General features: G+C 40.6%; 1 pseudogene; it reads left to right on the top strand.

The window, feature by feature from the left end:
- Window positions 1-21,547, top strand: part of LOC101842859 — a 28,209-nt pseudogene that overhangs the window by 2,730 nt on the left and 3,932 nt on the right.

Below are 21,547 nucleotides of genomic sequence, written 5' to 3'. Positions count from 1 at the left end.
AATTGTTTTTAAAGGGAGGATTTCAATGCTACCAGAAGTTAGAACCACAAACATTACAGAATGTTTTGACTTATTCCACAGAAGACAGGAAGTAGAGTTGGGGTTGAGCAATGTACTGCCCCCAAGATATGCCTACAATTACATATTTTGTCTACTTAGGCTTTCCTCTTACAATTTTCAGAAAGTTCCAAGGCCGTGCAATTATCTAGATACCAAACCCTCAGCACTGAGCCTGAGGGAAGTAATTTATCTTCAAATTATTATGTTTATTAATGGTATAATTATCTAATATATGTAAAGACACTTTTCTTGCGCAATAGAAAAACATATGCCACAATATTAAGGTGATATTTTCAAATATATCCATACAACTAATACATTATAGATCGTTTAAAAGTAAATGAACACATCTAGACAATAACAAGAAAATGGAAAGTTCTTCACTGGTATTTTAGCACCAATGAAAATGCATTCCACAATACTATGAATGATCTCAGTAGTACTTTGAGCAAAACTAAAATTTCCTGTTTCACTCTACCATGTAAAGCATTCCTCATGTGAGATCTCAGTTTTGTTCCATAGGATAGAAATTGGAAGATTTATGTTATAGATGTATATTTTTAAACTTTTATGCCAAGCCTACAGGAGCCAGTGGTTCTCAACCTTCCAAAGGCTGAGACCCTTTAATACTGTTCCAAGTACTCATGTGTGAGCATATTTCCATTTGGGCAGACCTGTCTGGAGATGATGGAAGAGTAGTGACTCGGAATGATGTGTTTTCTGATACTCTTAGGTGATCTGAAACGAGGTTCAGAACCATTGTACTAAAGCTCTCTTGAGTAGTGTGGCTCTTGATATCACAGTTACCTAGGAAAATGACCACAGAGAAAAATAAGCACTGCAATTGAAAATGTAGTAATTCTTCTTATTTTCAGTAAAGAAAATCACTAAATTATTCTATAAAAGAAATCTTCCTGGAAATAGAATTATATCCATTGTTGATGTAACAGCTTTGATGATCCCCCATGGAAATCCTTACCGTCTATAAAGAGTAGAAGGGGAGTGGAATGGGGAGATATTGAGGGGAAAGGGAGAACTGGAGGGAGAGGAACTGATATTGGTATGTAAAACAAGATTGTTTTTAACTTAAGTTAAAAATTAAAAGGAAAGAAAGAATTATATCCCTTTATTTAACGAAACCAAATAATATTCTTCAATTTAAATTATGAAGACAATCCACAACAACTTTTTTTAAAGAGTATACTCGTTTTATTGTTGAATATAGCAGAAAGACTTTTTATTTTAGAAATTTAACTACTGTAATTAAAGTATAATACCTTTCACAACTGCTTCTATTAATCAAATTTTTCTAAAGTGATGGCTCTGTGTGAGGCAAGACTATAATAGATCATTCTTTGAGCATTGGTTTCCATGAGAAGTTAGCATATATACATAAATATATCCTTATGTTCAGAATTCACTCATACAATATGAGAAGTATATTAATAATTTATGTTTACATTAATATTTTATTCCTGAAACATTGATGTGAGCTGCATGAAGCTAATTGCCTACACATAGTTATCTAACTGTTCTCAAATGTGAAATACAATCTAAATAATAAAGTATTAGAATCTTGTAAATTGTTCTGTAAAAGGAAATCATTACCTCCCTTAAGAACAAGTGTCTTTTTATTGTAATCTTTGATGTCATAGTGAATTTGGTGTTAGAATACTAAGTTACTTATTTCTTCCCTACTTCTCATATAATTTTCATTCATTACACTCTTTTTTTTCCACAACAACTTTTAAAATCCAAATGTTGACTCCATATTATAGAAGTTTTTGCAGGAAATATTCTGTTACCTGGGGTGTTTTTCACTTCCAAAAATGGGAAGCTTACAGTGTTATTATCATTGAGAAAAAGTGGGGAAAGTAGACAAAACAATGAATCACAATCTAAGTCAATAGTAACAATACTGTTATTATGTTAGATTCCTTGTCAGCCATTGTGGAGTCTTATTCTGTGTTTAATATTTCTTCTTTCTCCACAAATATTTGCTACTTAGTAATTTTCAAATGGTCAGATGATTGCCTTCCCTTTCCAAAGCATAATTCAAGACAGAGTTTGAATGATGGGTTGTAACAATGGGTATCTCTATCACTACCTAGTCTGTTCATTGAAATCCATACAAAGTAATCAGAATTTGCAGCCACTGTGTACATTAGTTATTGTTAAGTAAACACTGAAACTATTCTAATTATATACAACTTTATAAGTTATCATAGAAATTATATGTAAGCATATCATACCTTTATAATTGTATGAGAGAATCTCTTATAACACTAAATGAGCTAAGCAGGAGTTTAGATGAAATAACTTGTATATCTATATATACAGTGCTAAAATTGTTTTGCATAACAGTCCTTGGCAACATTGATTTAAGAATGGTAGGACATATAAATTAATTATAAAGAATAAAATCATAGTTTTAGAATAATATTTTTATTATTCCTTTGAATTTTCATACACTTTACTTTGGTCATACTCACCTGCCTCTACCATCTACTCACAGATTCACTCTCACCTTCCTATCCACCTAATGGGATGCACTCAGGTCTAATTTCAGCTGCCCAAATATGGATGGTGCATCTGAAGTGGTTTCAGCTCAGCCAGGGATTAGTATAACTTTTCAGTCCGGAAACAAATTATTCATGGAGTTAAAAGATTCTTACTGATGATTTTAAGGACTCTGTGAAATGGCTCACTGGATTCTAAGGATAACCCTTATTTATTAGGTGTTTAGGTCACAGGTGCATGGGTAATGCTATTGGAAGTCAGAGTACAGGATGTTATACTTTCTTCTGGTATAGATGGTACGGTGTAGGGTAGATTGCTCGTCTCTACCTGGGGTTAGGAGTACAGAATCTGTTAAAATTCCTGGATGTCATGATAGGTGAGGTGGTTGATGGGTATGAAGGAAAATGTCTTCTGAGTACCCTACCTGGGGTTGTGGTCTCAGAGCACCAAGAAGTCTCCTGGCAGCATGGTGGACGGGTAGACTTGTAGGTAGGTGATGGTGACCTAATGGTGACATCTGTTGCCTCACTGATAGCCAGGATTGACTCAGTTGATTTGGATGACTATGTGTCAACTTTTACTGTTCCATATGCATCCTTTCAAAAACTGCACACTCCTACATAGAGGCACTTCCCTAAAGGGGCAGGACTTGTCAGAACACACTTCGAAAGTCACATATTTCATAGAGTAAAAGATGAATATATATTGATATTTTAATTTTTCAAATTCCATCTATGATAAATGTTGTGTCTAAAGTTTTACCTTTTCTCATTTCTTGTTGCACAAATATATGAATATAGTTAACACTACAAAGTATCTACGAAGGAAAATTTTGTGTTATGAGTCTTTTACCTTTGATATGCCTCTACTAAATCCTAGTTATACTTGACTTTATTCACAATATTTTCATAGCATAGTCCTTTCTATGCTATTTTTATCTGATGCTGAAACAAACTCTGTCTTCAAATGAAATAGAAGACTTTGTCCAGAGTTCTGGAGAGCATGGTATTGTGGTGATTTCTCTGGGGTCATTGATCAACAACAAGATGGAAGAAAAGGCCATGGCAATTACATCAGCCCTTGCACAAATTCCACCAAAGGTGAGATTGAATGTCCCTATGGGATCCTACTATATACTCAGTCTGTAAAGTCTTAGAAGATTTATTTACAGAAACTTAGTTATATGAGAGATAAAAATATTATTCTCAAAGTTGCATTAACTAGTTTATATATATGTAACTATGGTGTTGTGGAAACAGTGCTAGTAATACAGAGAACAAAAGTATTCAGCCAAGTCATTTGCTCTTTAAGAATATCTGAGGCCTCTGTACATGCTAATGATATTTCAGGGAAGAGGTAAATTTTACTTAATAACTGCACTAATATAATAGCATTAACCATACATTGAATGTTTTCAGATGCAGCAAGGTTAGACATCTCATGTAAAGCTAGTTCCTTTATCATAGCTATTATAATAAATATATGCAAAATACAGATCATTGGTAATTTGTTACTCTTCATTACAATAGAATTTTTGGTAACAAAACAATATCTTAACTATAACCACTAAACATTAATTATCTCATTTGTCTAACTATTGTTTGGGAAATCATGAATACATTCAACCTGAATAAATATGAAAACAAACTTAGGAAATATACTGTTTGTCACAGTCTTTTTATAATTCTCACTATACAATTTCTGTTCAGTTTCCTCATCTGCCCTCTAAAGGGTATTTAGTCATACGGTCTCTAAATTTTAAATACAACATTTTAAAACCTGAACCCTGTAATACAGCATATTCTTACAATTAACAGTTGCTGTGGAGATTTGAGGGCAAGAAACCAAAAAAATTAGGACCCAATACTCGTGTCTACAAGTGGATTCCCCAGAATGACCTTCTTGGTAAGACTGGACACTGAAATAACAAGAGAAAGGCACCCTCTCAGAGATAGATGGCACAACAGGAAACAACTGAGTTTTAGTCATAGAAAATTCACAGAAATCAAAGTTTAAATGCCTTTCCAGTTTTAATGGGAATAGAATATATATGTATTTCTATTACAGTAACGTTTCTGACCAGAAATAACATATATACTTGAATTACAACTGCTACTCACAGAGAACTTTCTATAATTACTAGAGTCTAACTTTTTTTCTCTAGTTCAATTATCACAGTTTTTGTTCTGAAGGAAGTAATGTTTTCCCAAATATCATTAAGAATTATTCTTTGTTCTGTTATATTATTAACAACTCTATCATAAATGGTTAAAGATTCAGTCTTTATCAAAGTGTTCATACCTTCCTGTAAGGCACATAACCTCCTGATTCCCGTAAACAGTCTCATGCAAGACTGAGTGGGTACAATCTTTCTGTAGGAGAACAAGTTCTGATATGTAATTGGACTTTTTTTAAACATTGCTTTCTTTTATCTATTAAATGATTTATGTGGGTTCAATTGATAATCAGGTTTTCTTTTTCTAAGTCCTGGGTCATATGCAATAGTTTCTATGCAATCATCCATTGTGCTGTACATGAACTTAGGTGCATGTTGCTCTGATATACAAAGGCAATTTGAATGCAGTTATAAGACACATATTTACAGAAAGTCCTTCCACTTTCTGTGCTTGTGTTGTATGTGCTCTCATGGTATCTACTGTCTTTCATCTGAGGCTAGATCATCCCAAAACTAAAGCTTTTGTAACTCATAGTGGAGCCAATGGCATCTATGAGGCAATCCATCATGAGATCCCTATGGTTGGCATCCCTTTATTTGGGAAGCAACATAATAAAATTGCTCACATTAGAGCCAAAGGACCTGCTGTTGGGTTGGAATCCAGTTCAGATTTGTGCAATGCACTGAAGGCAGTCGTTAACAACCTCTGTGATGAGTATAACTTCTTCCATATTTACTTACGTATTTACTGATTTATTTGTTCTCCCTTTGAACATGATTTTGCACATGATAGGCATGTGCTTTTACAAGTGAGCTCAGTCTTTATCTCATTTCACTTAGTCAGTTACTCATTTCTACACTCATTATTTCTTAGCTATTTCCTGAATGACAAAGGAGCAGTTGAAAGTGTAAAAGTGGAAGTAATAATGGCAAAGCATAGATAAATCAGTGGAATTTCTTTTGTCATTTCCCATGTTTTTTATCATTTTTTATTTTAATTTTAAATAGCTTGTTTTACATGTCAATCTCAGTTCCCTCTCCCTCCCCTCCTCCCACACTCTCCCCCCCCCAGCCTCCCACCCTATTGCCAATTCCTTCCACATAGGGGATATCTAGAGTCTGTCATTTCACACAGGGTAGGGTCCAGGCACTCCCCTAAGAGTCCAGGCTGAGAGAGCATCCCTCTTTTTACTATGGGCACACGATGACTGTTTGTATTCCAGGGATAGACACTGATCCACTGCTCAGGGCCCCATAGGTTGCCCAGGCCTTCTCACTGACACTCACATTCGGGGCATCCAGATCAGTCCCATGCTGGCCTCCCCGCTGTCGGTCTGGGGTCCAAGAGCTCTCCCCTGTTCAGATCAGCTGTCTCTGCTGGTTTTACCAGCCCATTCTTTGCCAATTTGCTTATCACTCCTCTCTCTCTGTCACTGGGATCCTTTGGTTCATTTCAGTGATTAATTGTGTGTGTTTGCTTCTGCTTCCATCAGTCATTGGATGAAGGTTCCCGGATGGTTATAGACATCAAGTTCATTATCAGGAATGGGCATTCGAGGTGGTCTCTCCACTATTGCTTAGCTTGCCAATTGGTGTCATCCCTTTAGATCACTAGATGTCACACTGGTGCCTGATCTGTCTTCCAACCTATGATTCCCTCTTCCCCCTATTCTACCCCCACCCACTCAAACTTCCTGTTCCCCCATGACCTACTCTCTCTTCCTCTTCTCCCCCTCTCTTCTTCCCAGCTCCCAGCTCCCACTCCCCCCCACCCCATCCATTCAGAGGATCTTGTCCCAATCCTCTTCTCTTGGGTACTATGCATATATGCATATCTTTTAGGTTCTTTCCTGTTTTCCAGACTCTCTATCAGTGGAAGAACAGACTGGCACTATACTGATCCATGAAGACAATTTATGCTGGAGATGATGTGGAGAGAGGGGAACACTCTTCCACTGCTGGTGAGAGTGCCAACTCGTACAGCCTCTTTGGAAATCATTATGGAGATTCCTCAGGAAAATGGGAATTAATCTACCACAAGACCCAGCAATTCCACTTTTAGGCATATATCCAAATGAGGCAAATTCATTTCCCATGTTTTTAACTAGATATGTTTGATTATGTAAAGAGATGAGATGTTTTTAAAATTTCAATTTTCTTGTTTCATCCTTCTGAGTGTTAAAACTTTAGGCATCAACTTCCACAGAGCTTCCCATGCTGGCGGGAGCCAAGCACCCCAGATTCCAGGTCTTCTCATCCACCAACAAGACCAGGAGACCAGCAGGTACAGCGAGACCATGTAAAACAGGCCCTGCATCCAGGCCTTCATTCCAGTGCCTGGGGATTGCCTGGGGACTGCCACAGAGCTTCCCATCCCAGCAGGAGCCAAGCAACCCAGATCCCAGGTCTTCACTTCCCAAAAAGGGACCAAAAGACCAGGTGGGAGACTATGCACCCCAGATTCCTGGGCTTCTTCTCCACCCATGGAAAACAGAACTAGGACAAAGAATAGAAAAACTACCAGAGTATTGGTCTTGCTTTCACCCACCAAAAAGGAACTCTGGTCCCCAAACCACCATACCAGTAAGGGGCTCTTTCTGCACCCACTAAAAGAAGAGATGGGAAAGAGACAATACAAAAACACACTCAGCAACAATAAAAACAAACATGAAAAGGCCAGATTCTAGAGACTCCATACCAGCAAGACTCCAACATTCCAATGCAAGTGAAGCAGAAGAGAATGACCGTAAAAACAACTTCATGAAAATGATAGAAGCCCTAAAAGAGGACATAGGAAAAATCCCTCAAAGAAACGGAAGAAAAACCAAACCAAAAAAATGCAATAAATGAAAAAAATCACAAAAAAATGCAAGAAATGGAAGAAAAAGCAAACCAAAAATTCATTAAATGCAACAAATGGACGAAAAGATAAACTGCAATTGCAGGAAACAATTCAAACAATGCAAGAGTTGAAAACTGAAATAGAGACAATAAAAAAACACAATCTGAAGAAAGGCTGGAAATAGAAAAGCTGGACAAATGGTCAGGTAATAGAGATACAAGCAATAACAACAGAATACAAGAGATGGAAGAGAAAATCTCAGGTGTTGAAGATACACTAGGAGAAATGGATTCATCAACCAAAGAAAATCTTAAGTCCAACAAATCCCTAACACAAAATATCCAGGAAATATGGGACACCCTTTTACAGAACAAACCTAAGAATAACAGGTATAGAAGAAGGTGAAGAAAACCACCTCAAAGGGGCAGAAAACATATTAAACAAAATCATAGAAGAAAACTTTCCCAACCTTAAGAAAGACATGCCAATGAAGCTACAAGAAGCTTAAAGAACACCAAATAGAGTGGATCACAAAATAGTCCCCTCGCCACATAATACTCAAGACCCCAAATATACAGAATAAAGAAAAAAATATTAAGAGCAGCTAAGGATAAAGGCCAGTAACATATAAAGGCAAACCTATCAGAATTACACCTGACTTCTCTATGGAAACTCTGAAAGCCAGAAGGTCCCTGGATAGATATTCTACCAACACTACAAGACCATGGATGCCAGCCCTGACTACTAATCCCAGAAAGGCTCTCAATCACCATAGATGGAGAAAACAAGATATTCCATGACAAAACTAGACTCAAGCAAAACATATCCACTAACTGAGACCTACAGAAATTTCTGGAACAAAAACTCCAACCCAAGGAAGTTAACTACAACCAGAAAAACATAGGCATTAGAGAATCCCACTTTACCAACAGCCAAAACAAAAACGGGGTACAATTCCAAATATAATTCCACCACCAACAACCATTCCAAATCAAAGAAGAATGAGCAAACAATGGTCATTTATATCCCGCAATATTAATGGCCTTAACTCACCCAAAAGAAGACACAGGCTAACAGGATGGATTCCAGAACAAAACTCATCCTTCTGCTGCATACAAGAAACATACCTCACTCTCAACACAGACATTACCTGAGAGTTAAAGGTTGGGAAAAGATTTTCCAATCAAATGGACCCAAGAAACAAGTGGGGGTAGCAATGCTAATGTCTAACAAATTAGACATTAAAAATAAAATCAATCCAAAGAGACAAACTCACCACAGGTAAAATCCACCAAGATGAAGTTTCAATTCTGAACATCTATGCCCCAAATACAAAGGCATCCATATTCGTAAAAGAAACATTACTAAAACTTAAATCACATATAAAGCGCCACACACACTTATAGTGGGAGACACTGTTAATGTAATAATGCCTGTATATATTGTATACACTTATTGTACTTATTGTATACAGTTTTTCTAATATTAGGTGTAAACTTTTTATACCTAAGATATATATATATATACAAATATATATATATTTTTACCTAATATATATCTCCTTCTGTTATGTTTCCCACTCTGCTATCATGTAACTAACTTCAGCTTTCTGTGCAGAAGCCACTTGTCACAGTTATAGAGAAAGTGGATCTTGGGAGAATGCAGCCAAATGAGGAAGACTAAAGACTCATGTGATAGACAACTTTATAAGACAATCAGACAATGTATACTCTGAGGGCTAAGAAGGGGCATACGAGTAAAGATCACATGGATTGAAGCCTTATACAATCACAAGGACAAGTCATGTGTGACAAACAAATGAGCAAGTAATCAAAAATATATTTTTTTCATAGAGGCTGTCTGAGTTAGGTTTTTATTGCTGTGAAGAGAGATTATCACATGGCAAGTCTTATAAAGAAAACATTTAAGTGTGGTGGCTCACTTACAGTTTCAGGATATTCAGTACATTACTAACATGAAGGGAAGTGTGGCAGCGTACAGGCAAATGTGATGCTGGAACTGAGAGTGTTACATCTTTCAGGCAACAGAAAGTCTACTGAAAGGCACACAGAGGGAGCTTGAGCAGAAGAGACCTCACAGCCCACCCCCACAGTGAAACACTTCCTCCAACATGGCCACACCTCCTAATAGTGCACTCCCTTAGGAGATCATTGTCTTTCCAGCCACTGCAGAGGCACACAAAGATCAGTTTAAACATTATCTGGGTAACATGCAGTAGTGATTAACCTGGAATAGACATACCCCTATCTTTTACATTTGGAAGGAGGCTGAAAATACATTTCAAGAAAAATTTTGTGTTTTGAAGAAATTGAGTTCGCAACACTTTAGTCCTGTTTTCTTAGAGCGTTCTCTCAAACACTCAGAATTCTCCTCATGGGTCTCCATTCCTTGACGATACTACAAAACTATACTTTGCATGGTTACTCCTGGGATGGGTCAGATGACTGACTCCATATTCCTATTGGCAAGCATTATGGCATTGTTACAAAGAACTCCAAACCAGAGAGAATTGTGGATCAGGAATATTTCTCATGAATAAACAAAGACAAAAACTTGAAATTCACAAAGAATATAACAAGCGAATAAAAGTAAACTTTAAAGCATTTAAAATGTAATATTAAAACTAGGCTAATAGAGCTACCAAGATATATTTATATAAAATATCAATTATAGTGGCTCCACACTTTTCCTTTCATTCTTCCCCCAAACCCCCTCATATTAATTCTGTCTTTCAAATTCATATGATCTATGTCCATTAATGTTATTGCATAAACTAATATATATGTATATACATTTAAATACCTAAATGTAATCTGCTTAGCCCATATAAAGTTAAATAGTGCCCAGCAATAAAGAGTATTTAACAAATTCTTTTTTATTGTTCTTTTTTATTATTATTTATTTTTAAATTTAAATTTAAATTAGAAACAAGGTTGCTTCACATGTCAATTCCAGATCCCTCTCCCTTTCCCTCCCCTCCTCCCGTGCCCTCCCACCAAACCCCCAATATCCCCTCATTTCCCCAGGGAGGGTGAGACCCTCCATGGGGGTGACCATAATCTGTCATTTCATGCAGGACAGGGCCTAGACCCTCCCCCAAGAGTTCAGAGTGAGAGTGCATTTCTCATTGTTGGATGGGAGTCCAAAGTCAATTTGTATAGATGGGATAAATACTGATCTACTACCCAAGGCTCAATAGATTATCTAGGCCTCCTCACTGACACCCACATTCAGGGGGTCTTGATCAGTTCCATGCTGGATTTTCAGGCATCAGTCTGGGATTCAAGAGCTATCCCATGTCAGGTCAGCTGTTAAGCCAGCCCAGTCTTAATCCCTTTGATCATCAGTCCTGCCTCTCTGTCACTGGATTTCTTGAGTTCAGCTCAGTGCTTAGCCATGGGAGTCTGCCTCTGCTTCCATCACTGAATGAAGGTTCTTTTTCCCAGTCTCTAGGCAATGGGATTGTAGGCTGGCACTCCCCAGATCTATGTCTAAAATCTATATATCAGATAGTACATGCCATGTTTCTCTTTTTGTGACTGGGTTACCTCGCTCAGGATGGTATCTTCTAGTGCCGTCCATTTGCCTACAAATTTCAGTATTCCATTGTTTTTTCTGCTAAATAGTACTCTGTCCCGCGCTACCATCTCGCCAGCAAGAATGACGCAGAACACTCGGATCCTTCTGCAGTAAAGCTTTAATGCATCTTGAGAGATAGATGATCAGCTTCTTAGAGGGAGACCCCAAGCTAAGAAACCCAGCCCCTTATATAAGCCTAGGAGCTCCGAGTGAGACGTGTAGAGCCGGGATTGGTGGTTTGCACATCACCCCAGATGACGCCACGGGAGAGGCACAGCTTAAACGGTTAACTCCAACTGACAGCAGATGTCAGCGCCATCTTCTAACGGTTAACTCCAACTGACAGCAGATGTCAGCGCCATCTTCTAACGGCAATAGCGATAGCGAGGGCGGCTCCTCACATCTCCCCCTATTCATTTATTTTTGAAGCAATAGGACACCCACAACTTTGGAGTGGAGATAGAGGTCAAATCCCCATGTGCAAATTCGGAACATGTACAAAGCTCCTCTCCAGGGTCTTATCCCCAGAGAGAGCCCTGACCAGTCCGATGTCGTTTTTCTGGGGGAAGGAGATCATGACATAGAACCTTCATGCAAGATGACTTATCTCCCAGGAGAAAGTCGTTATACCGCAGACCTCTCCTGTGCAGTGCTTAGCCTTGCAACTCCTTGGGCTGCTGAAGCCTACCCACTCTATCCCGTGCAATGAGACTAGCCTCGTGGGGTGCAAGAGCTGGGAGGCCAGCGACCTATTGCTTTAACATGGTTAACCAAATGTCAGGGGAGGCTCCGTGTTCTAAGGCAGCAAGTGCTTGTGCCACCACCACTTTGTCTCTTTTGTTTGGGCTCTGAGCTTACACACCATCCAAAGCATCAACACTATTCCACAGCAGAGAACTAGGCTAAATGATCCTACCCCCACCCATTCCTTAAAATAAGAAAATGCAGATGAAATCCAGGAGGAGAGGCCTTCCATCAGAGAAAGATCCAGATGCGTCGAATTCACTTGCAGGATCGCCATTCTCAACTCACGGAGTGTCTGCTCAAACTCAAAAGTCCAATTCTGTAATAAATGTTGAGACAGAGCTTGTGACAGGTTAGCTGCTCTTGTAAAATTCTCATATTGTACTGAAGTGACACAAAGGCCAGGCAACTTTTGTTCACATCCCAATTGGGCCATCTGCCACAATATATCCAATTGTTCCTGAACCAAATTAATCTGTTGGTTTACCAACATCAGGCCTCCTTGTATCTGAGAATTGGCAGTGGCCTGTTTATCTAGGACCATGGTCACAGTGGCCTATAGTTCATTAATGGTTTGAGTTGTCTGCACAGTGGCAGAAAGTGCAAGGGCCGAGGCGGTAACCGAAGCAGTAACCGCGGCGGTGGCTATCAGGCCCACAATAATAGCAGAGATCCCAAAAATCTCGCTTTTCCCTAAACAAACTCAAATTACTTGGCGCCTCAACAGGAACTGGAACAAATCGAGGCATGCGCATTACCAAAGCAAAAGGGTGCTTAATAGCATCCCAGCATAATGCATAAAAACAATTCTAAGCAGAGCAATTTATTTCTTTCTGATTCTTACCTAAGGTATCATTACTCACAACCCAAATAAAGGGCAGCTGAATAATTAGTTCTCTTAAAAGGGGTATACTTAACATTGGAGGAGGACCAATCAGATGATCCATAGCTCTGTCCCTCACTCAGACTGTTGCCTAATGCCCCTTTCCAATCAAAAGTAATCTGTCCCTTCTCACTATCATAGGAGAAAGATCAGTACAGCTTCCATTAATTCAAAAGGATTAGCATTAGATCTTTCTGGATCCATATGAATAAAATTATCCTTTAATGAAGAAATCACAGTAAAGCACAAGCTTCCTACTAATGACAAGGTTCTCTCATCCTGAAAACTCTGTATCTGAGGATCTAAAGGCAAAAAGGCAAGCCCCAACTCTCTATTAGTTGTGAAAAATCTAGGGAACACCTGGGCATTCTGCATCACTGGCATCGGTAGGGGGAAGGTAGACATGATGGCCCACCGTAACTCTCCCATCATACTAGGAACCATCATCCCGAGTAGGAGAGTCTTCATCACCCACTTGGCCTCCATCCTTCTTATTCTGGAGTTGTGAAGGAGCTCTTCGAGTGAGTCTTTCAGGGATCCACAGGGGGTTTTCTTCCTCCTGTGGAAAAACACACACAGCTCCCCTGGATCTTATAAGAATAGGATCCGGGCCTTTCCAGAGATCAGTCAAGACATCTTTCCATTTTACCATTTCTTTTGGCCTATCAGGCTCTAAACTGTGGCGATCGGCCGCAGTGTGGCCTTGGGCATCAGAGTTCAAGAAATTAAGGGTAAAAAGTGCCATGGATACAGCAACTCTTGGTACCGAGGGTAGAACATCCTCAATACTCCCTTTTGTTTAATCAGATATGATTTGAGTGTACGATGGGCACGTTCCACAATGCCCTGTCCTTGAGGGTTATAAGGTAGGCCAGTTAGATGGGTAACATCCATTTGCCGACAAAACTGTCGGAATTTTTGAGAGGTATATGCTGGTCCATTGTCTGTTTTTAAAATTCTGGGTTTTCCCTAAGCACTCCAGGCCTCAAGGCAATGTTGAATCACATATGAGGCCTTTTCCCCTGTTAGGGGTGTGGCGAACATTACGCCAGAACAGGTGTCAACAGAAACATGAACATATTGAAGCCTTCCAAAAGAGGGAATATGAGTAACATCCATCTGCCACATCTGCAATGGTCTAATGCCACGTGGGTTTATTCCCATGTGGGGAGTAGGTAAGAATTCGCAGCAATTCTGGCATTGAGTAACAATTTCCCTAGCCTCTTTCCTGGATAGAGCAAAACGACGGCGCAAGGTCTCAGCCGTCACATGAAAGCGCTTATGGAATTCTTTTGCTGCTTGTGCATGGGTAGACAAGGCAGCGGCCACCAGCTTTGTAGCCTTGTCCGCTAAGTCATTCCCTAAGGACATGGGACCTGGGAGTCCAGAATGTGCTCGGACATGGGTAATGAAAACAGGAAATCTCCTATTTAACAAGGCAGCTTGTATCTTTTGAAAGATGTTAGCAACTCTGCTGGAGGATCTTATTATTCCAGCTATCTCAAGGAGATTAACTGCATTAACCACATAAGAGGAATCTGATACAATATTGAGGGGTCCTGGAAAAGCCTCAAGAACCTCCAGTACTATCAGACATTCTACAACTTGAGGTGAAGTTTCATTATATTGTTTAGATATAACCCTATCCTTGACCACATAAGCTCCCATACCAGTTTTTGATCCATCAGTGTACACCACAGTCCCATCTGGGAGTGGGTCTTTAGCTGTCACTTGTGGAAACACTATAGCCTGGTTTAGGGCAAACTGTAAAATTGGATGCTTTGGAAAATGATTATCAATTTGTCCTGAAAAGGAAGTAACTAAAACTGCCCAATCACTAGATGTGGCTGCCAAGGTCTGAACTTGTGCAGCAGTATAAGGCACAATCAAGGAATCAGGATCCCTGCCAAAATGTGTAACAGCTGCTTTTATTCCGCGAGCGCGAGCTGTGCAACAGCATCAGGGTACCAGTCAATAATCTTAGCAGGGGAAGCATTTGGATGAATCCAAAGTAATGGTCCATGTTGCCACAGGACTGCAGTTGGCAATTGAGCTGTCTTAAAAACACACAGATTAAAAGGTAGTGACTCCTCAATACGTTGTAATTGTGCTTCCTGTAAGGCCTCTTCCACCATCTGTAAGGCTCGGTGGGCGGCAGGGGTAAATTTTCTGGGTGAGGAGATATGAGGCTCACCCTCCAGGAGATCGAAGAGGGGTTTTAGATCAGCAGATGGAATTTTTAAAAAGGGCCTCAACCAATTTATATCTCCCAGAAGTTTCTGAAAATCATTTAATGTTTGTAAGTGGTCTTTGCGAATTTCTATTTTCTGAGGAACTATATTTTTGGGAGTAATCATTGAGCCCAAAAAGAGGCCTGTATCTGCAATTTGAACCTTTTCTGAGGCAATCTCTAATCCCCACTGTTTTAATTCAGCCACCAGCATGGGGAAAGCCTTTTGTAAAACATCTAACTCTTTGTGACAAATAAGAATATCGTCCATATAATGGATAACGATTAAAGATGTAAATTGCTTCCTAATTGGCTCCAAAGCCTCCTGCACATACAGCTGACATATTGTTGGGCTATTGGCCATGCCTTGCGGCAGTACCTTCCACTGAAATCTCTTGTCTGGTTCCATATGATTAAGAGAAGGGATAGTGAAGGCAAACCTTGGTCTATCCCGTGGGTAAAGTGGAATAGAGAAGAAACAATCCTTAATATCTATAATAATAAGCTTCCAATCTTGAGGAAGTGCAGAAAGCAAAGGAAGGCCTCTTTGAACAGGGCCAAAAAGATGCATCTGATTGTTAATGGCCCGCAGGTCATGGAGTAATCTCCACTTCCCAGATTTCTTCTTAATAACAAAAATTGGTGTATTCCATGGGGAGGTAGAAGGCTCTAGATGCCCCAGCCGTTCCTGTTCTTGCACTAATCTTGTGACAGCCTCTAATTTTTCAGAGGATAGAGGCCATTGAGAGACCCATAACGGCTCCTCTGTTTTCCATGGTATGGGTCGTGAAGCCTCAACGGCCCCTAAATAAAACCCAGTCCTTTTCTACCCCGATTTCCGTGTTGCGTAATGGGTGTTATTCTGCCTTGTTCTTGCCTACCCAAGCCTCTACCGTTTGTATACCCCATCTTTGCCATAATGGCTGATGCCTGGGGGGAGTATTCATTAGTTAGGGTCATGCCCATGGCTTGTAACACATCCCGTCCCCATAAATTTACAGGGAGTGGCAACACATAGGGGGTAAAACATCCCTGTTTGCCCTCAGCATTCCGCCAGGTTAAGGCTGAGGCACTGATGGCAGGAGAGGACTGGTATCCAAGACCTTGTAGAGAATGAGATGAAACAACAGTGGGCCAAGACTTCGGCCACCAATGGAGTGAAATAATGCTTTTGTCTGCTCCCGTATCCATTATCCCTTCAAATTCTTTTCCATTAATTAACAATTTTATTGTAGGTCTCTCATTTAGGGGTATAGCCAGATAGGCTGAATCACTTCCAGAAGATCCCATAGCCCTTTTTTGTAAAGTGTAGGTTTCTCCATCCCCGAGGGAGGGCAGCAACACCAGTTGTGCAATTCTATCTCCCTGCTTTATAGAAAATACACCCCGAGGGCTAGAACAGAGAACTTGAATCTCCTCTTTATGATACGGGTCAACAATTCCAGGATATATAATGAGTCCCTGTAAAGTTAAGGAGCCACGGCCCAGAATAAGCCCAATGGTGGCAGGGGGCAAAGGTCCAGGGGAATGGACTGGGACCGGTTGAACATTCATTTGGGGCATGAGTAAGAAGTCGGAGGCGGCACGCAAGTCCATTCCGGGGGTTCCTCGGAAGCCTCTACTTCCTCTTGATTGCTTTTCTGAAATTGGTTCCCATATTTCTGAGGGCCCTGGGACCATGGGCCCCGTGACCCGTTTTTTGATTGGGGTACCTTGGGTTCTTCAATAGGGGGCAGAAGCCTCCCTTTTACATCCCGGACTGACCTGCATTCGCTAGCCCTATGATAACCTTTACCACAACGATGGCAAAGCTTCGATTCTCTTGTTCTTTCAGGGGCTTGACAATCTTTCTTAAGGTGCCCCATTCTCCCACAATTAAAACAAGCTTTTCGACTAGATAAATCTCTATACCTGTGCGTTTGTAAAATGGCGGCAGCTAGTCCTGCATTGGTTAGGGGTCCCCCAGCTCCCTGCACACTCTGAGCCAATCTTGTAAACCTTTGCTTTTGCGAGGGGCGATAGCCGCTCGACATTCCTGGGTTGCTTGTTCATAGACAAGTTGCTCAATCAGGGGCATAGCTTGTTCTGAATCACCAAAGATGCGACTGGCGGCCTCTGTCATTCTGGCCACAAAGTCTGAAAATGGCTCTTGGGGTCCTTGGACAATCTTTGTAAGGTGTCCACTGGACTCTCCCTTTTTGTGAGGGCCTTCCATGCTTTAATAGCGGCGGCCGACACCTGACCATAGACACCCCAGATGTAGTTGGTTTGATTAAGGGCATGTTGACCCTGACCTGTCAGCATTTCAAATGTCCACTGCCTCTGATTCTCATCTTCAGCCGTGGCATTAACTCTAGCTTGTGCCTGGGCTGCATCATACCAGAGAGCCTTCCATTCCATGTATTGTCCCATGTTGGGAAGCACTGCTTTCACTGTCGTCTGCCAGTCAGTGGGAGTCATGGCAAAATTAGCAAGCCTTTCCACCTGTAATGTGGTAAAGTTAGCATTGACCCCATAATTACGAACGGATTCGGCCAATTCTTTGATTTGATTGTAATCTACAGGGGTATGTACTCTTCCGCCTTCCGCATTCTCGAATACTGGAAAAGCTACTTGTATTTTTCTCCGTTCCTCTAAAGGTAAAAAGGAGTCAGTACCAGTATTCAGCCGAAGCTCATACTGCGGAGGCGCTGAGGGGCGTGAGCCCGCCGGATTTATAGGTGGTGGTCTCACATTCATTTTTGTTTTCAGTGGCCGGTGTCTATCAGGGTGATATCTTTCTTCCTCATACCGTGCCACCTCCTCCTCTAGACCACCTTCTTCGCTAGAATACAGAGTGTCAGAATCAGAATTATCTAGCTCCAAGGCTTCTAGCTCTACTGTAGGGTATAGACTAGATTCTGGCTTTTTCTTTTTCTTAGATTTGTTAGGGGGTGAATGATCACTCCCTTCTTTCTCTCCCCTTTCTTAACTTCTTGGGAGGGCCTTTTTTCTTAGACATGTCTTTCCTTTTGCGAGCTCCCATTCTCTCACTCCGTTCAGTTTCTGACATGCTATCCTGAACTTCCTCTAAGGTTCCCTGACTTTCTATTATAGCAGGGTGACAGGCCTCATCCTCCAAGCAGTTTTTAACTAGCTTCCAAATGGCTTTGGTACCTAAGTGGAGATCTCCTTCTGCATGCTTCCTGTCTAGTTCTTTACCTAGCTTGTTCCATGAGGCCACAGTGAGGGACCCGGAACAAGCATACCATGGTGCCACTCTATCTACCTCCTTCACAAAATTTTGAAGTGTTCGTGGTGCAATTTTAAGATCTCTTTGTTTTAGCACAGTCTGTAGGGCAGTAACCACTGACTGTGACAACCCCATCGCGCTAGCGGCTTATCTAAAAAACGGCGCTCAACTCAGTTACCAGACTGACAGCACCAGACTGACAGCACCAGACTGACAGCACCAGACTGACAGCACCAGACTGACAGCACCAGACTGACAGCACCGTTCTGTCAGCACCAGCCACGATGAAGGAGAAGGACAAACAGGACTAGCACCAAAGCCTCCACTGACCCGTCCCACGGTGATGACAAACTAAGGCCAAAGTCGAGAAAGGGGGTGTTCAGGATAAAGCATACCTCTCTGAACTTACGTCCCTGCAGTTCTGAATCCGCCCCGTCTTCCGAGGGGTCTCCCGCGGCGCCGGCAATGTTGAAGAGTTCCCGGGTTTCGGCACCAGATGTCCCGCGCTACCGTCTCGCCAGCAAGAACGACGCAGAACACTCGGATCCTTCTGCAGTAAAGCTTTAATGCATCTTGAGAGATAGATGATCAGCTTCTTAGAGGGAGACCCCAAGCTAAGAAACCCAGCCCCTTATATAAGCCTAGGAGCTCCGAGTGAGACGTGTAGAGCCGGGATTGGTGGTTTGCACATCACCCCAGATGACGCCACGGGAGAGGCACAGCTTAAACGGTTAACTCCAACTGACAGCAGATGTCAGCGCCATCTTCTAACGGTTAACTCCAACTGACAGCAGATGTCAGCGCCATCTTCTAACGGCAATAGCGATAGCGAGGGCGGCTCCTCACAGTACTCCATTGTGTAAATGTACCACATTTTCTCTATCCACTTTTGGTTGAGGGGTATCTAGTTTGCTTCCAAGTTCTAGCTATTACAAATAATGCTGCTCTGAACACAGTGGAACAGACATCATTGTTGTATGAATGAGCATCTTTTGGAAATATGCCTAAGACTGGAGTTGCTAGGTCTGGTGATAGGTTTATTCCCATTTTCCTGAGAAATCTTCATACTGATCCAAAGTGGCTAAGAAGTTGGCACTCACACCAGCAGGGGGAAAGTGTTCCCCTTTCACCACATCCTCTCCAGAATAAATTGTCTTTGGTGTTTTTGATTTTAGCATTCTGACAGGAATAAGATGGTATCTCAAAGTTGTTTTTATTTGCATTTACATGGTGGTTAAGAATGTTGAGCACTTTCTTAAATGTCTCTTGGCAATTTTAGCCTCCTATTGAGAATTCTCTATTTAGTTCTGTACCCCACCTTTTAATTGGATCCTTTGGTGTTTTGGAGACCTGCTTCTTGAGTTCTTTGTAAATTTTGGAGATTCGCCCTCTGTCAGATGTGGGGTTTGTGAATATCTTTTCCCATTCTGTGGACTGCCTTTTTGTCTTGTTGCCTGTGTCCTTTGCCTTACAGAAGCTTTTTAGTTTCAGGAGGTCCCATTTGTTAATTGTCTATCTCACTGTCTGTGCCACTGGTGTTATGTTCAGGAAGTAGTCTCCTGTACCAACTCATTGAAGAGTATCTCCCACTTTCTCTTCAAAGAGTTTCCCTAGTTTCTACTTTATTGATTTCAGCCCTTAATTTGATTATTTCCTGGCATCTACTCCTCCTGTGGGAGTTTGCTTCTTTGTGTTCTAGAGCTTTCAGCTGTGCTGTTAATTCTCTAGTATAACTATTCTCCAGTTTCTTAATGTGGGCACTTAATGCTATGAACTTCCCCCCGTAGCACTGCTTTCAAAGTGTCCCATAGGTTTGGGTATATTGTGTCTTCATTCTCATTGAATTCTAGGAAGTCTTTAATTTCCTTTTTTATTTCTTCTTTGACCCAGGAATGGTGCAGTTTTGCATTATTCAATTTCCATGAGTTTGTAGGTTTTCTGCAATTTGTGTTGTTGTTGAATTCTAATTTTAATGCATGGTGGTCTGATAAGATGTATGGAGTTATTCCAATTTTTTTTTTGCAGCTGCTGAGGTTTGCTATATTGCCAAGTATGTGGTTGAGTTTTGAGAAGGTTCCATGTGGTGGTGAGAAGAAGGTATATTCTTTTTTATGTGGATGAAATGTTCTATAGATATCTGTTAATCCCAGTTGGGTCATTACTTCTATTAGACCCTTTGCTTCTTTGTTGAGTTCCTGTCCTTTATTCCTGTCTAGTGTTGAGAGTGGTATGTTGAAATCTCCCATTGTAAGTGTGTGGGGCTCTATATTTGATTTAAGTTTTAGTAATGTTTTTTTTTAATGTGGATGCCTTTGTATTTGGGGCATGTTCAGGATAGACACTTCATCTTGGTGGATTTCACCTGTGATGAGTGTGTAATGACCTCCTTCATCTCTTTTAATTGATTTTATTTTAAAGTCTAATTTGTTAGATATTATGATTGCTTGTTTCCTCCTGCTTGTTTCCTGTGTCCATTTGATTGGAAAAAAATTTCCCAATCTTTAACTCTGAGGTAATGTCTTGGAACTCGCTTTGTAGAGCAGGCCGGCCTTGAACTCAAAGAGATTCATCTGTCTCTGCCCCTGAGTGCTGGGACTAAAGGCATGTGTCACCAACACACATCTGGGAAAATAATTTTTTAATAAAATACTTATAAACTGAATTTAAAACTTCTCATACACGATAACACCATACAAGGACAGAAACCATAGGATCCCACCATTGGAACCACAAAAGCCCTTATCTCTTCAGGATAAAAGTCCTAGAAAATCTGCAGATAATAAAGGCATTGCAAATTATGAAGTCAATAAAATACCAAGCAATCATAGAGCATATAGTCACAGAGTTTGGGTATAAAGTAAGGAACTATGGGGTAGTAGTAGATTTCCCTAAAGGGGGGGGGAAACTAAATAAACATATGGATGTGTCGGGGGATAGGGTACTGGAACAGGAGGATTGAACAGGGATGAGGGGAAGACAGGGTTGAGGAGTAGAAATACAGTGAGTGACAACATTAAGGGCCATTTCAGGGGCTGTTTGAAAATCTGACACAGTAGGCATTTCATAAAATGTATACATATAAGAAGGCAATCTAAATGAAATCTCATAATCAATCTCTCACTCTTATTGTAAATAATATAGGACATGTACATTTGTTATTATAATAATTAATCAATGCTAAGAGATCAGTAGAAATTTGTAGTCAATTCCTATTCCTTCTCATCTTTTCCCACATATGCACCACACTGGAAACATGACAG

Source organism: Mesocricetus auratus, unplaced genomic scaffold, assembly GCF_017639785.1.
Source record: "Mesocricetus auratus isolate SY011 unplaced genomic scaffold, BCM_Maur_2.0 Super-Scaffold_100006, whole genome shotgun sequence".
Lineage (NCBI taxonomy): Eukaryota > Metazoa > Chordata > Mammalia > Rodentia > Cricetidae > Mesocricetus > Mesocricetus auratus.
Note: the sequence above shows the minus strand (reverse complement) of the source record. Positions and strands in the feature narration are given on the sequence as shown.